Source organism: Mytilus californianus, unplaced genomic scaffold (assembly GCF_021869535.1).
Source record: "Mytilus californianus isolate M0D057914Y unplaced genomic scaffold, xbMytCali1.0.p SCAF_11, whole genome shotgun sequence".
Taxonomy (NCBI): Eukaryota; Metazoa; Mollusca; class Bivalvia; order Mytilida; family Mytilidae; genus Mytilus; species Mytilus californianus.
This window is the reverse complement of record NW_026262593.1, coordinates 5,233,152-5,251,207: the sequence shown is the minus strand read 5'-3', so window position 1 is coordinate 5,251,207 and position 18,056 is coordinate 5,233,152. Positions and strand designations below refer to the sequence as shown.

Here is an 18,056-nt window from a genome sequence, read left to right as displayed (position 1 = left end):
TACCATCATACTCCAGGGGTTCAATTACTCTGTTGTGACAAAATCCAAACAGAGATTGAAATTTGATGAGACTATAAACGTGGCCTTTAGTTGTTGTCGAAGAAATTATTTTACCTCACATAAGCAATCTTTTTTTCCTCTCTCTATGTATCTGTATAATTGTTGTTTTTATGTATTTTGATATATCCTTATTTATCGTCACCTGCAGTAGTTAGTCTTAGTGTTATCCTAAGTATAAATCTAATTTCTGCAAATATATAATAGTTACCGGTAAACTATGACATCTCTCGTGTTTTTGACTATTTGTATATGTTGTGGGCTTTGGTCTGTCTTTTTGTCATTATTTCATATAGCATTCGTGTAAACTGTTCTATAACGACTGTCAGTTGTACTCAAACTGAAATTTTATTTGACACCATTGATATTTTTTCCCAATGACAACATGCTATCGATACATTTTAGTTACGCACCAAAGTAAAATATCAGATAAAGACGAACTCCTAATAAATTTTTAACCACAACATATTCCAACGTCATCGTCATGAATATGCATGAATTACAAACATATACATATAACATTGGATGTTCAGCGAACAACAAAGATTTATCGATGTTTCCTGTAAATAAGGTAAGTAATTAGTCGAAGCACAACAGGTCTAAAATTTTGAGACACAGTACATAGGAAAAATTGCACCATATGTTTTCATATGTTTAACATATGTTTTTCATATGTTTGAAAACATATGTAAACATATGTTTAGGCCCGACATGAAAACATATGTTTTCGAACATATGAAAAACATATGGAAAACATATGAAAAACATATGTTTTTAAAATCATATGAAAAACATATGTTTTTCATACATGTAAACATATGAAAAACATATGTTTTTCATATGTTTTTTACAAACATATGTTTTTCATATGTTTTCATACCTGGCCTAAACATATGTTTTCATATGTTTGTCCTAAACATATGTTTTCATATGTTTGGCCCAAACATATGTTTTCATATGATTTTATCTTGGTCCTAAATATATATTTTTTATATGTTTTTAATTGCTCAAATGGATTTATTTTCTAATAGATTCTAAACATGGTTCGTATATATATGTATTTTTTTTTGCGATAGGTTTTTAAGGGTAACGTTTTGATGTTTTTTAATATGTTTTTCTTTAATTTGTTATCTTTTTTTTCTGTCAAGAACTCATTTTGAGTGTAAATACTTCATTGTGATGAGTTGTTGCTTTAAAAAGTAAAAAACCCAAAATACCAAACTCCACAGAAAATACATGGCAAAATCAAAAGCTCAAACAAATAAAAAACAATAAGTGCTCCATAATTTTTATATAAAGTAGTTTTTTTTTTTATTAAGTTGTTGTCTCTTCTATTTTCATATTTTTGTCTCTTTGACATACATTGTTCCACATTTCTATTATTATTTTCTATTTTCAGTTGTTTGTCTCTTCAACATACACCATTTATAGTATTGTCTGTATTCTATTTTCATATGTTAGTCTCTTTGACATACTCCATTTCTATTGTCTAAATTATATTTTCATATGTTTGTCTCTTTGACATACTCCATTTCTATTGTCTATAGTATATTTTCATATGTGTGGCTCTTTGACAAACCCCATTTCTATTGTCTATTATATTTTCATATGTGTGTCTCTTTGACATACCCCATTTCTGTTGTCTATATTATATTTTCATATGTTTGTCTCTTTGACATACCCCATTTCTATTGTCTATATTCTATTTTCATATGTGTGTCTCTTTGACATACATCATTTCTATTGTCTATATTCTATTTTCATGTGTGTCTCTTTGACATACATGTGTACTGGCATTTCTATTGTCTATATTCTATTTTCATGTGTGTCTCTTTGACATGCATGTGTACTGGCATTTCTATTGTCTATATTATATTTTCCTATGATGTATGTGATATTTCTATTGCTATATCACCATACACAGATGTGTAATTGTCTACACTGCTTGCTATTACTGGTGCATGTGTATGCAGCTGCTTTTTGGAAATATCCTGTATGATTAAGAAAGACAACTAGATTGACTTTGAGCTCAATATTGTATTAATTAAAAATTAATGTTCCTTTGGTTCTGTTTCTTCACTTTTCATTTCCTGCAAGTAGAAATAAAAGAACAGAGTTTCAATGTCCACCTAGTCGCACATTTTTAGCTCATCACTTGGCGTCCGTCATCGTCGTCGTTAACTTTTTACATTTTTAACTTCTTCTAGAGAACCACTGAATGGATTGGAAACAAAATATAGCATGAATGTTCCTTATGAGGTGCTGACCAAGTGTTGTTACTTTGTTGCCGATCCATCATCCAAGATGGCCACCAGCGGGGGGCTTAGTTTAACAAAGGACCCTACGGGAAATACATACAAATGTCTTCTTTTAGAGAACCACTGAATGGAATGAAAGCAAATATAGCAATATTAAACCAAATTTGGCCTCAAACATTATTATAAGTATCTGTTATGATTTTTATCTTTTTTTTATATGATTTCAAAAACCCAAGTAGAGTCATGTGAGCGACACAGGCTCTTGAGAGCCTCTAGTTTATCTATCAAGGGGCAATATTTGTTAATGTTTTTTTGTTCTCAAAAATATTTATAAATAAAAAATATGCTTGGGGGAAAAAAAAGTTCTTTTTCTTGTATACTAATTATTTCAAACTGACCTTCAAGGGCATTACTATAATAGTATACTATAAGTTTAATAAAAAAAATTGAGAGCATTTACAAGGCCATTTTCAATAAATTTAATATTTCCAAGAGGCATAACTCTTTTGAAAAAATTCAATCGGCCATCATTACAACTGCCAGTTGGACATCTACACCTTACAATAATTCCATACACCAAATATAGTAAGTATAACTTATTGCTTCTAATACCTGAGATATTGACCACGAAAACTTTCTGACAGAGTAGACAGACACTAGCTATAGGACCTTGCAAGGCACCCACATACTAAGTAAATAGAAATATTCTATTACCATGATTACTATAAATAATATTAATAAGAGAGAAATTAACATTACAAAAATACTTTAACCACAGACTGAACCTAAACTTTAGGACAGCGACACCGCCCCTGGCAGAGTCTTGGATCACTGTCTCGCTTTCTTGAAATAAATTTGCAAGCTTGACAAAAAGCAGAACATGTATTTCAGAAATAGAAATTCTATGCAATTATTAATACTTATATGCTGTTATGGTCCTACATATTCTTGTGTGTTCAATATTTTGGCATTACACAAAGTCATGCTTTCTTAGACTGTTTGAAATAACAAATGTTTTGTTGTTACATTAATTGATTAAATCTGTTGAATGTGAATTGATAGATATTTTAGTTTGGGAAAACATAATTTTTGCATCTTTTATTATTTTGTTATTTCTTTTTAAGTGCTTGTTGATGAGTCCAGCCCTTTCTGGCTGATTTTGACATTTGTTTCTTATGTTGGGTGCTGTCTGCCATACTGTGTGTAGTTTAATTTTTTCATTGGTTCACATTTTTTCATCCTTATACAAGTTATAGCAATAATAGGTTACTTTATGGTATGGATTTTGATCATTGTTTATGGCTGTACAGTGACCAGCAAATGTTAACATCTTCGTCCTTTGGTTTTTTAATTGATAGTTGTCCTATTGAGAATCATACATGTACCTCATCTCCTCATACATGTTAAACATGTTATATCTATATGCTGGTTCATAAAAAATCTTAAAAGGAAATTATTCAATTGTTATATGTTTGAAAACTCTTTCCTATAATGCAAAAACAATAATTGATTGATTTTCTAGCTTATTTTTATGTTCAGTGGCAAATATTTTATGTATATTCAAGAAGAGAACAACTTTTAAATATACAATTCATATTACATTGTAATATAAACAAATGCTATAATTATTTTAACTTCTGACATCTCATGGGGGGTCTCATTGGGGGGTTCTGATCCCGGATCCCGCTTACTGTTTTGTCAGATTCCTGTATCCCGCTTACACTATGTAAGTAAGCAATTCTCATTTTTTTTGTAATTTCCCGTTTCCCGCTAGACTTCATTTCCCGTTTTCACGCCACAATAATTTGACTTTCACGTGTCACGCATACAAAAAATCGGCAATCCCGGGTCACGCTTAGACCCCAATGAGACCCACCTCATGCGTGTGTGTGTGTGGAGCAGAAGAAGGATTCCTTGATAAAATTGAGAATGGAAATGGGGAATGTGTCAAAGAGACAACAACCGGACCATAGAGCAGACAACAGCCGAAGGCCACCAAATTGATGCATACTTGACATCAGAAAGACATAAATAAACAACAGTATACATGATATACATGCTGCAACATGTACAATTACACTTGAAAAAGTTTTAAATAGATAACATTAAATTATTTAAATTAACTGCAATTCTACAGATGAACTTACTTTGCAATTGATACCAGTTCTTTTTGCCTGACATCCGCACCTACATGTACACCAGTGATTCTAATACTGTACTTTCCTTTCATTTGGTAACCATGGTAACAAGCTAAAATTGTAAATCTTAATTTAATCCAGATGTCCAGACAAAAACAAGATCATTTTTGTAGACGTAGTATGAACTGATGCTCACTAATTTATATTTTTACTTTTGAGTGAATGGAAACAATATGTAACAAACAACAAAAAGATCAACAGTGTAACTAATATTAATAATATACATGATATATGTATAGCCTAAGCCCGTCTTCGTATAGTATGAACTTTTTCTAATATAAAATGATCTACTCTGCTGTCTACAGTTTAAAATAAAATGCTCCCCAGGGTGCAGCTTGATATGACCACAGAGGACGAACCCCAAACAGATGGGGCAAGTATTGACACAAAATACAAGCTTGATACAGCTCTGAATTTGGTTTGTGATTAAATATTTGACACAGCATACATGGCATAGGTTTCTGACACAGAATGAATGTGGTTTAAGAACTTAAAAATTTCAAATTAGACATTTACCTATTATGGTCCAATATCCTAAATCTAAATACATGGTTAACGTTAGATTCAGCATATAAAAGAACCCCAAGAATTCAATTTTTTGATGAAATCAAACAAAGTTTAATTATGGACCCTTTTAACCTCAATGTGGACCAATTTGATAACGAAGCCCAAAAATCAAAAATCTAAATACATGGTTAGATTCAGCATATCAAAGAACCCCATATATTCAATTTTTTTTAAACTCAAACAAAGTTAAATTTTGCACCCGATTTGGACCAACTTGAAAACTGGGCCCATAATCAAAAGTCTAAATATATGTTTAGTTTCAGCATATCAAAGAACCCCAAGAATTCAATTTTGTTAAAATCAAACTAAGTTTTATATTGGACCCTTTGGACCTTAATGTACACCAATTTGAAAACGGGACAAAAATTTAAAATCTAAATACACAGTTAGATTTGGCATATCAAAGAACCCCAATAATTCAATTTTTGATGAAATCAAACAAAGTTTAATTTTGGACCCTTTGGACCTCAATGAGGGCCAATTTAAAAACGGGATACAAAATCCAAAAAAACTTAATACACTGTTAGATTCAGCATTTCAAAGAATCTCACATATTCAATTTTTGTTGAAATCAAACAAAAAAAAAGTTTAATTTTGGACCCCGATTTGGACCAACTTGAAAACTGGACCCAAAATCAAAAATCTAAATACATGTTTAGATCCAGCATATCAAAGAACCCCAAGAATTCAATTTTTGTTAAAATCAAACTAAGTTTAATATTGGACCCTTTGGACCTTAATGTAGACCAATTTGAAAACGGGACCAAAAATTAAAAATCTAAATACATGGTTAGATTCGACATATCAAAGAACCCCACTAATTCAATTTTTGATGAAATCAAACAAAGTTAAATTTTGGACCCTATGGACCTCAATGTTGACCAATTTAAAAATGGGGCCCAAAATCCAAAAATTTAATACATGGTTAGATTCAGAATATTAAAGAACCCCAAGAATTCAGGAATAAAACCCCATTGAAATTGGTCAAGAAATAAGCAATTTGTACAAAGTATTAGAAAAGTATTGTTATTGGCCCCTAATTCCTAAACAGTTAGTGTCATAACCCCCAAATTCAATTCCAACCTTCCTTTTTTGGTATGGAACCTTGTGGTACAATTTCAGAAAGATCCATACACTTACACACAAGTTATATTGTTTGGAAACTAGTAAAATGCTTATTTTGACCCCTTTTTAGGCCCTTAATTCCTAAACTGTTGGGACCATAACCCCCAAAATCAATTCCAACCTTCCTTTTGTGGTTTCAAACCTTGTATTTAAATTTCATAGAGATCCATTCACTGAAACTAAAGTTATTGTCCAGAAACTAAGTGTTTTTGGACGACGCGGACAACAACGACGATGTGAAACCAATATATGACTGCAAATTTTTAACATTAAGGCCTTAACTCTTGATGTTTAGTAAATCTTGATTTCCTGTTAAATAGGCGAAATTGTTTAAATACACCATTTATAGGCATGTTGTGGAATCTCAATAAATACTTATGATTGCAATGTTCGTTTAATCGTCGTTGTAGCTATGAAATCTATACAATAACGTCATTCACTACAACGTTAGGGTTACAACGTTACCATAGTTCAATGTTAGTACTTCACGTCATGTGACGTGTACTATTTTCCGACAAGGAAATATTAACTCATGAACATAATATGTTGTCATTTGTGTTACCATCCATACTTCATGCATTTAATAAAAGAACAGCTTTTCAATGTACCTCGCCAATTGATGGATATACATGTTCAAAATTTGCTATCAAAAAGCAAAAAATATGTATGTTCTTTTAACCTTTTTCATAAATTATAAATAATCTAAAAGAAATGACGACGTGTGTGGGATTGCTTGCAATACAATTTTTCTTACAATATCTATTTCCAAGAGGCATAACTCCTGTAAACATATTTGATCAGCACTTATTTTCTAACTCATAAAAGCCTATGCTGATATACATGTAGACATACATGTAAATGTAATTTATGAATTATAAAAATATCTGACAATAAATGTGGATAGTGTCCAAATGTGGACACAGATGATGCCCCCGCTTGCATATCATGTAGTTATAAAGGGACATAACTGAAGAACGGTAAAAGTGACGCTACCCAAAAATTTTGTGGTAATAAGCATTGTGTGTAAGTCTCATAACATTCGGTTGAGGCTAACTCAAGTAGAGAACAGAAACTAAAAATTCAGCAATTTTTCTATTTGTAAACATGCATAACTTTAGAACGGTTGTGTTTAAGTTTTATAACATTTGGTTGAGACAAACTAAAGTTTTGTGGTAATGAATATTGTGTATAGGTTTCATAATGTTTGGTTGAGGCAAACTTAAGTTACCGAATGGAAACTAAAAATTTTGCAATCTTTCGATTTATAAAGGGGCATAACTCAATAATGGTTAAAGTGACACAAGTTACCCAAATTCAACTTGATCTGTGTTTTATCAGTGGAAGTCAAAATTAAACATTGCATTGTATTGATTGTAGTTGATTCAACTATAATCATGGACAAAGGAAGATAACTCCAATTTTAAAAATAACTTGATATTTAGAAGAAAATAAAAATTTAGCAATTTTTCCATTTATAAAGGGACATAACTCTAGAACGGTTAAAGTGACGCCACCAAAATTCAAACTTGATCTGTGGTTTGTGGTAATAAGCATTGTGTATAAGTTTCATAACATTTTGTTGAGGCAAACTTAAGTTAGAGAACGGAAACTAAAAATTTTGCAATTTTTCCATTTATAAAGGGGCAAAACTCTAGAACGGTTAAAGTGACGCCACAAAAATTCATACTTGATCTGTGTTATGTCGAAATTAGCATTGTGTATAAGTTTCATCACATTTAGTTGAGGCAAACTTAAGTTAGAGAACGGAAACTAAAAATTTTGCAATTTTTCCATTTATAAAGGGGCATAACTCTAGAACGATTAAAGTGATGCCACCAAAATTCAAACTTGATCTGTGTTTTGTGGTAATAAGCATTGTGTATAAGTTTCATAATATTTGGTTGAGGCAAACTCAAGTTAGAGAACGCAAACCAATTTTGGGACGTACGTACGTACAGACGGACAAGGGTAAAAATTAATGCCCCCGTGGGGGCATAAAAAAATGTAACCATAACAGTGCTTTACTGGTTATCTTCCATAGAATTTATATTTCAAAGTGAAGTAATTCCTGTATGAATAATTTATCCAAGACATTACTGGTATATATAATAAACCTTTGGTATACATAAATATTACATGAATAAACAAAATATTTAAACAAAGTTATCCTTTTCATTACATACCTCTCATCACAAAATAATTATTGCCTGCTGCTCCTTATATGCACATAAATCAATATGACAATCTATGAATCCATTATACAATCTAGAAAGCAATGCCTCAAATGAATTCTGTTCTGTTGCTTAGATTCTTCTACTTCTTGAAGTACAAAATGTATTTTCATTGAAAATGCTAAAAGAAATAATGTATGACATGTACAAATGTATAGTAAAATGAAGTTACAATATTAATATATCTGCCAAATTTATTGCCTAAAAATTTTTTATATGACAAAATTGGCTTATTTTGATCTTTTAAAACAAGAACAACAGATCTAGACTTGCCCTGAAAAAAAAAACTATATAAAAAGTATTAAACTATTTGAATGTTCTAATCCATCTTATGTTTATTAAATCCATATGACCGTTGTATGAAGTGAAGGGGGGGGGAGTATGAAAAAGTTTGTCCTGCATTTCCATTTTTCCACTCTATTCAGTCCTGTCTTTTTTTATTTATAGTTTATCCTGACTTTTGTTTTACATCAATTGTCATCCTGCATTTTTTTGGGGGGCAAAGTGTCTCATCCTGCCTTTTTTTCAAATTTCATCCTAGACCCCCCCCCCCCACCCACACACACACATAAAAAACAAATGATAGCTCCCTTAAGGGGAAGGTTTGGCACCAATACTAGTCTGACTCCACCACATCCTGTACATTTTTATGCCTGTCCAAAGTCAGGAGCCTGTAATTCAGCGGTTCAAGTTGTCGTTTTTTGACTTTGTTGCTGTATATCATATTTGTTTATTTGTTCCTTGTTTTGTTTATAAATCATTACATGTATCAGTCTGTTAGTTTCCTCATTTGCATTGTTTTACATTTGTCATTTTCATTAAATGTCTTTTATAGCTGACTTTGTGGTATGGGCTTTGCTCATTGTTGTAGTCATCTTGTACCATAACTTATTATAGTTGTTAACTTCTATGTCATTTGATCTCTGGTGGAGAATTGGACTCTTCTCATTGGCAATCATACATGTACCACATCTTCTTATTTTTATATTCACATTAAAGTATATGTTAAGTAGACCATTCTTGCACTCTAGAGGTCCACTTCTTATAATGTACAACATGTACAAGGTGATAAGGCCTGCCGATGTAATAGCCTGGGTCATATTTTTCAGCTTAAAAATATGTGAATAGGTGTGGAAAACTATCAGAAGTATAATACATGTATGATAAGGCTAAGACTTATTAGATGTTTATTGTTATAGTACTCAGTTATAGTAGTCTCAGACTCAGAATAATTAAGGCTTATTGTACTTGTCATATGCAAAGCCTTGTAATTTTCTTAGTTGCAAGTCTTGTTTTGCCTTAAGCATTGTTAAGTTAACATAACATAAGGAATTTGAGCCTCAGATTTGAGCTTTAATCAAATGTGATGATTTTCTCGGTAATGCTAGAATGTGATTCTTGTCCGCTCCAGTATGTCCTGGAATCACTCATAATTAAAATTTGGAAAAGGTTACATGTACATTATTACCTATGCAATGTATGAAAAGGTATATATACATTTTTTAAATCTAAATTAAATGAAAAGGGGGGAGTAATTGATCCTCAGGGGCACCCTTATCTATTAATTGTAAAATAGCTACTAAATTTTAAAATTTTGCTAGAGATTATAAAGTCGTCTGCACAGTGTCAACAGTCATGGTTTTAAAACAACTGATAAACAAATACAAATATCACACACCGTAAGACACAATTATACAGGTCTGTATACGTATCAGTTAAAGTAATTAAGTTCTGTAGTGACATTTATAATTTAGATAAACAATTTCAATATATTACATCAAGTATATGATGTCCCCCCCACTTATCAAGTTTGTCTTATTGTCTAAAGCGTTTACATATTATACGGTTATTTGGGATGTATTTGTGTCTTAATCTTATAACATTCTCATTATGACATATAATAAAATAGATAATGAAACGGATTACCCAATGCAATTATATTTATATTACATTATCGTTCTCAGACTCAGGTTTACAAATATCTAGTCAAATAGTTTTTCGTGAAAAATAAAGCACACACATCTTCCTGCTTTTATCCAATAATTAAACAAAATGTGAATAATAATATTTACCTTTCGTTGTGCTTTTAGGGTACGTAAAACTATCCATCAAAACAAAAACACTTTCCGTCTTTCGCTGTTTCGTTGCGTTGACTTTCTATAAATTTTCTATGTTTCGTTCCCCAGTTTCTTCCAGTTAATCGACAAGTCACCCATTTCAATTTATCTTTTTATAATAAATTTTGATTCACCAGTTTGAAAAACCAAAGTTCTTCAGCCGGAACGCAATCATCTGATTTGTCCGTTAAAACCCCGGATATGCGACAAGAGAATCAAGTGGAGATAATTTGAGGAAAAGCTGTCAACAGATGTCGCTCCGCAGTAAAAAGAAATTTGGCCGTGAACGACGCATCGAAAAATCGCAAATTTCATTTAAAATAAACGGAATTATAGACCGATCTAGAACATATTTCATCTTAAGTATTAAAGCAAAATAAATTTATAAAAAAAGCGAGATGACATAAGGCATTTAAATAAATTCAAGCGATTATTTCCATTTTGGGAAACAGACATTTTTTTCACATCGACTGCCCTGGTCAATTTTTCAGCTCAAAACGAATCGTCACACCGCCGGTTTACCTAGTGAAAATAAATATGACTGGTATATTTTGATACATTGAGGCATGGAGAATAGCTACAGTATGGTCACATGACGTTACCAGGCGATTTAAAATACTTAAGCGGCCTGTCAACCCCAAAGCATATTTGTAGGTAGCGGGGAAAAATTCCTCTCCTTATTTTTAAAATACGTCCATATTTTGAATCAAATGAAACTTCATACTGGTTAAATCATTAAGAAATTATGTAATCTTGATATTTTCTCCAATATTTAACCTTTCCAGCTAATTTTTACTTATTATTCCCCTTTTCTGCCCCAATGACGTAGTCTGAATTAAGAGTTCACAGTTGAAAAAGATTGTTTACAAACAATAATTTCCACGTTTTCAACTGCAAAACGTATTTCTGACTCGTTGAAAATTTACAAGACACTAATTAATAAATTTTAAGTCAAAAAGAAAAAGTTTTGGGTGGGGGCAACATTCAGACCATGAATCTTTTATAAAAAAAAAGTAGCCTTCCTCCAACACCAACACCTTAAATGCTGAAATTTGTTATCGTCCTCTGCATTCTTATGTCCATACATAAAATAGCATACAAAAAGAATAAAGAATGGAAATGGGGAATGTGCATTCCAAAATGTACAAAACAACCCAAGCTAGGCCATCAATGTGTCTTCAACACAGCAAGAAATCCTACAAGAGTTGGGCTTGAGCAGGCCTGGAAATGTATGAATTTTGAAAGGGGAGATTTACAGGGACCAGTCCCGTCCGCACCGCCTTTTCAAGCTAAATTGATGATTATAGTACATATTTTTATATGTCCCACTTCTTCCTTTTCATAATCCTTAATCTGCATCTGGTTTAATTGAAATTGCTAGGAAGGGCGCTAACTGCCTATTACCCTATTTCTTTGTTTTTTTTTATTTTTATTATTACTTATTTATAATTTCATTTATTTAATTTGATTGTTATTATGGCTTCATTTCCTTTATTTATATTTTTACTTTTTAGTTTTCAACATTATCTTTTGTTTTATAGTTGCATAAGACAGTCACATAACATTTCATAGCCAATTATAAAACTTATAATTATGAAATTTCAGATTACCAAGCATTTGTAAGCAACCCTCTTTTAGAGGTTGGTTATATTATGCTGATTTAATAGTAAGTGGAGGTGATACCTGGGTGATACTAATATTTCTTTTTTTTTAAATTTTGTGTAGCTTTATAGTTTGTTAAAAATCTTTCTTTTAAAAATTTAATGAAATTGCAAAGTTTACTTCTTTTGAAAAAAAGATTGAAAAGTCTAATTTTAAAAAGTCACAATCATGCAATCAGTTAAAATAACTTATAAAATCCTATTAGAAAGGAACCAAAATAGCAAGACCAACTTTTTTCAAGGAACTGGTTAACTAATAAAAGGTTACCTTTTTTATAAATGGCCCTGATTTCTCTTTAAAATAATTTACCTAATTTAAATAATTGGTGCTGTGGGTTAAGTTTAAGAATTAAATACTGTCAGGTTGAATGTTAGTATGTTTACATTGTTTATATTAAAGTTGTTTTGTTTATAAATAGTTTGCAAATACCCCTCTCTGGCTTTGCTGGTTGTTATATTGTAAATGTTAAAGCCAGGAGTATAACTCTGTGTACTGCTGCTTAACCACAGGCACTTGTCTCAGAAAAAAAAATCCTTTATACCTTAATATGTTATATTTAATGATTGAAGAAGGGTTTTTGAACTATTAATGAAGGGGTAATGAACAAGAGTTCTGCTCATGATTTAGTTCAAAAGAACTGATTATTTTTTATTGAAAAATTTAACATAAAATTTATTACATGTAAATGCACTTTGCAGAATATTCTGTATGCCAGATATAATCTAGTAACTTTAATTCATTTCATCTGGATTTTTTTTAAAGGAAGATGAAGTTCATTAATATATTTTTTTAAATTATTTTTTGCTAGTTAAATTATCTGAATAAAATATCCTCTGGATATTGTTAGAACAGTATGGACAAAAAATGTATTTTTGTGGTTTTAATTTTAGTTCAAATAAATAGATATTAAAACAATGATTTTTTCATTGACATTTATTCAGAAACAATTATTTAACCTGAGATATGTTGTTTAATATGTCTCTGATTAATTCAATTAAGAATCACAACTATGAACTTTTCTTGAGAAAATAAGGATGACATTTTTTATGAGAAGAGTAACTGAAATAAAAACTATGATTCCATGAAATATTTTTTCAATCCATTCTTACAAATATCAGGAGTGTATCTACCATTAAAACTGGTGGACGTGTTAAATTCAAACAGTCAGCTTCTAGAGAACACCATTTACTTCAATTAAGTACATAGATTTGTAACAGATGAGGGGCATGATGATCACTGTTTATATCCTGACGGGACTAACCTCCTTCCAATTACAGTTATCAGATACACTAACAGAAAGACACGATATTTAACAAATGACCGCTTTTCAATGATATTTTTATAAACTGAATCTCACATTTTTATTAAACTTTCTATTTTGTGCCCAGTAACACTGCTTACAAATCAATAATAAGGGGAAAACATTTTTCAATCAGTCATTTATGATCACCGTCGTATTGTTGTTGTTTTGGGATCGAGTTATTCCCCTTTAAACGTTCTATTTTTCGACTTGTTGAATCGTCACTGGGCCGGTTTACCTGTCGAGTTTTTCTATCAGTGGGCTTTTCTTCAACAAAATATCAATAGTTATCATCTCATCTATAGGAATAGACGTTACTATTTCGTGTGTCATTTCAATTTACATTTATTTATTTTCAAGTGTCACTTCCGCGGCCCGTATTTTTATCTTTCACCACCAAATTTGCAATGAAATATTGTATTTTCAGCCTTTTAATAATAACGTAGTGAAAGTTTGGAACCTGCCGCATCAAAGGGTATACATGGTTTAGAATGGGAAACAGGTTAAATGTCTTTACGCAGCCTTTTTCGTGACGTCAATGCCGTTTCTAAAAATTGCCATTTTTTGAATGGAAAAGCACGTGAGCTTTGTCGCATTTTCGACGCCATTATGAGAATTGCTGCCCGGCTGCTTTGTATCATCTATCTCTGTCCATTCAAACTTTTTAAATGACAACAGCAGATCGCGTGAGCGTCCATGGATTTTGCGTCATAGTATAAAAAACGGTAACGGTGAAAAGATTTCCGGGTTTCCGTATTCGACGTACCATGCAAGCTTTCGTACTTTACGTATGGTCTGGAATCACGATTGGGGTTTAAGAATATAGAAAATAATGACAAAAAGTGCAAAATAAAGAACAAAAAACAATAAAGAACAGATACTAAAAAAAGAAGAAATATGGAATAAAGAATCATAGAGAATAATGGGATTATTGATAAAAAAAAAAAAGAATTGAGAATAAAGAACAAACTAAATAAAGAATATTTATTCATATTATTATTTAATATTTATAACTCATTCATTTATTTTACATTATGTTCCATTCAGAATTAGATAGCTCTGCTGTGGGGGTGACATACATGTAGCCCGCTGAGGGCAGACATGTTTTTATCATCACGATGATGTGGGGTTTAGTGGGAAGAGTAGAAAGTGCACTTTCCTGTTTGAGAAATACACTATATAGATAATGAATGACAAAATGTATGTGATAATTAAATGACAAATTTTGACATTTTCTCAAAACATTTTTTTTAAATGTCATTTAAAACATGTGAAAACATATGAAAATCATATGTTTTTCATATGTTTACAAACATATGTAAACATATTATCTAAAACATATGAAAACATATGTTTGCTTCCATATGTTTTCATATGTTTCAAAACATATGTAAACATATGTTTGTAAACATATGTTTTTCATATGTTTGGGACAAACATATGAAAAACATATGAAAATCATATGTTTTTCATATGTTTTGAAAACATATGAAAAACATATGTTGCAATTTTTCCTGTGTATGAGCAAACGAATTTTAAAGATAATATAATTATATGTTTTACAATGATACCTTATTTTATGTCTAATTGTAAACAGAACCAAAAACCCTAAGAAAGATGTTTAAAATACTTGAAATAAACTAACAGTCAGTCAATTTTTAAGGAATGTTGTCCATGGGCCGGAAAAGATCACTACACAGGCTTACAAAATTGTACACTGAACATGTAGTATAACGAACCAACCAAACTCGTCCTTCATTTCAAAAGACAATTTGATGTTTTGCTCATTCTAGTTACTCCCACATTATGTTATACAAATTGTTGAATCATTTCATGTTTTGAATATGCGTGAAATATTGGTCGCTGGACAGAAAACACCAGCAGCAAACTGTTTATATAGTTTGTGAATTCATTTAATACAAACTGTTCATTTTTTTCACTTTCAATACCATATTAAATTCCAGAAATGACAAAACTAAACCATTAAAACCGACGAGGTATCTGAAAGAGAGGCGAAATATACCAAAGGGACATTCAAACTCATAATTCGAAAATAAACTGCCACGCCACGACAAAAAAATAAACTGCCACGCCACGGCAAAAAAAAAAGAGAAAAGGACAAAAAGACAAACAAAGTTTGCAAAACACAAAAAGAAAACTAACGACTGAGCAACACGAACCCCACTATAAATCCGGGGGTGATTTATGGTGCTCCGAAAAGGTAAGCAGATCCTGCTCCACACGTTGGAATTACAATAATAATTTGATATATATAGGTTGCACTTTGTAAATACAGCTGTTTCACAAACCTCGCCTCTTTAAGGGAGATATATAATATTCATAGATATTTTGTTTTGTTTTCCGTACTGGTTCCCAGATATGATCTCTATGTTTCATCTCATAGAGACATAAGTGGGAAATGTTACCAGTATAAATGCACATGGTAGGGTGAAATTGAATTCTTAGGAAGACCCAAAGTAAAGGGAGGGGTATTGCAGAATTTTAGTATAAGTTTAAACTCTTAGAAGTTCGGGAAATAGTATGTTTTGACCTTTTAATAAAATAGTAGTGCATATCAACTTTCCATTCTAGAATATAATTTTTACGAAACTTCATAGTAATAGTGGCACAGTTTTAGCCTTAAAGGGAGTTCCTATGGGAAATTGCATTTTACAGAAGTGCAACCTAAAGCTTCTTATTTTAAGTTCGATGTGTAGAATAAGAATGACAACAAGAGATACTTCAAAGAACCTACAATAAAAAAGGCAAGAAATGGACAGTTTTCTGTTGAATAGCAATATTATAAATAACAAAAAATACGTTAAAAAATAACATTGAGATAGATTCCGGTATTTATTGTAGAATATTTTACATTTTATGGCGTATTATTTATGTGTTGATTAGCTGTTAACTTAATATCATGAAACCCACAACTTTCGATCAATTTTTAAGTATATGCTTACACAATTGATTTGAAAATTTTAAAGACAAAAGGCCATGAAACAATTTTATAGAAAATTGATGTAGGGTCAATTTTATAGAAAATTGTTTCACAAGAAGGCCATGTCTTTAAAGTTTTCAAATCTTTAATTAGAATATCACAGTTAACCAGCTTCATATATTTACTTTGAGCGTTTAACAATAGAATGTCGTTTTTGTGATAGCGATAATTTGTGTAAATTGTGCATCTTTATTTGAAACTATTTAAAAGGATTAGTTTTCTTAAATCTGATATCTTTGGACTTTCACAGACAAACTGTTCGGTCATAAAATGTCATTATATTGTTATACTTATTATCGTTTTATCTAAATCATTTTATTTGCAATATTTGTCCGTCAAAGTAATTTTATTAACATGTAACGATTTTTCTTTATAAAGCTTTTTGTGTTATAAGTAACAATTAAGTGTCAGTATATTTCACAAAGTCGGAAATTTGTTTCAAGATAATGCTTTTGATAAATAATAGATAAAGTCACAGCTTTGCATAATTCTTAAGTTTTCTTATGTAAAGAATAATTAATACTTTATAGTCATTTCAATTACCGCTATTTAGCCTAAAGCTAAAGCGACAGATTTTTGTTCTATATATTCTTAATCCGTTAAGTGCTAATTGTATTATTTCATTGTCATTCGGTAATTTCATTTCTATTGTGAAAATTGTAACCTTGTAAATTGTTGATTTACATATGTTTTCTGAAGTTCTTACTTCAGTGAGAGTCGGGCATTCGTACTGACAACATCCGCTCATTTGTAAAAGTACATGTATTCCATCCTGAATCAATAAATTGTTAACTACTGCATAGGACTTGTGTCTAATTCTACAAGTGGAGTTTACGGCGAGTATTCTCAGGCAAGTGGTTAGATCCTAGTCATTGTCTAACGTTGGCATCACCAACGTCTGCAACCGGTCGTGGGTTGCAGCTCGTTATCATCATCAATCAGTAGCCAGTCTCACGGTTACATTTTGCTGAATCCTTAACAAAATAGAAGACTCAAAACTGCAAATTTGATGGATCATTTCAATTTCAGAAGTTTAAAATAAAAAAAAAAAGGGCTCAATTATATTATATTGCCAGGACTTCCTCTTTCAATTTTAATGAACCAACATGTTTGACTTGTTTATAGGAAAATGTTTAAACATGAACCTCTTCTAATCCGGCAAAAAAACTCTTTCCTTAGTTTTGTCGTCCTTCTGCTTTGCTTGATGTATAAATACGCAACAAAGTCCGAACGGAATGATCACATTAAATCAAATCCCTCATGTGGGACAAGTGCCACGATATCTGCATGTTTAAAGAACCCACTAGACAAGTATCAGAAGGGTCCGTCGGAGGCCTATTGCAATTGTTCTGCCTCTATCCAACATACCCACATTTCCTGTGGTATTCCACAGTTACCGTCCATCCTACCGTTCGGCCGGACTATCATGCAGACCCTATCTATTGCATTAATTGTTAATATTCTCCTCAATGAATATTCATGAAATTATTGCCACTGGCAGCAGTCAATTATTCATCTGATGCAGGATTAAACAACCAAA

General features: G+C 31.3%; 1 long non-coding RNA gene across 1 annotated transcript; it reads right to left on the bottom strand.

The window, feature by feature from the left end:
* Positions 1-2,079: 2,079 nt before the first annotated feature.
* On the bottom strand, positions 2,080-10,704 carry LOC127719432 (uncharacterized). Its single transcript, XR_007990303.1, has 4 exons — positions 10,509-10,704; positions 8,389-8,557; positions 4,463-4,565; positions 2,080-2,147 (listed from the first exon to the last, which is right to left on the bottom strand). It is a non-coding gene; the product is annotated as an uncharacterized LOC127719432 (long non-coding RNA).
* Positions 10,705-18,056: the final 7,352 nt, after the last annotated feature.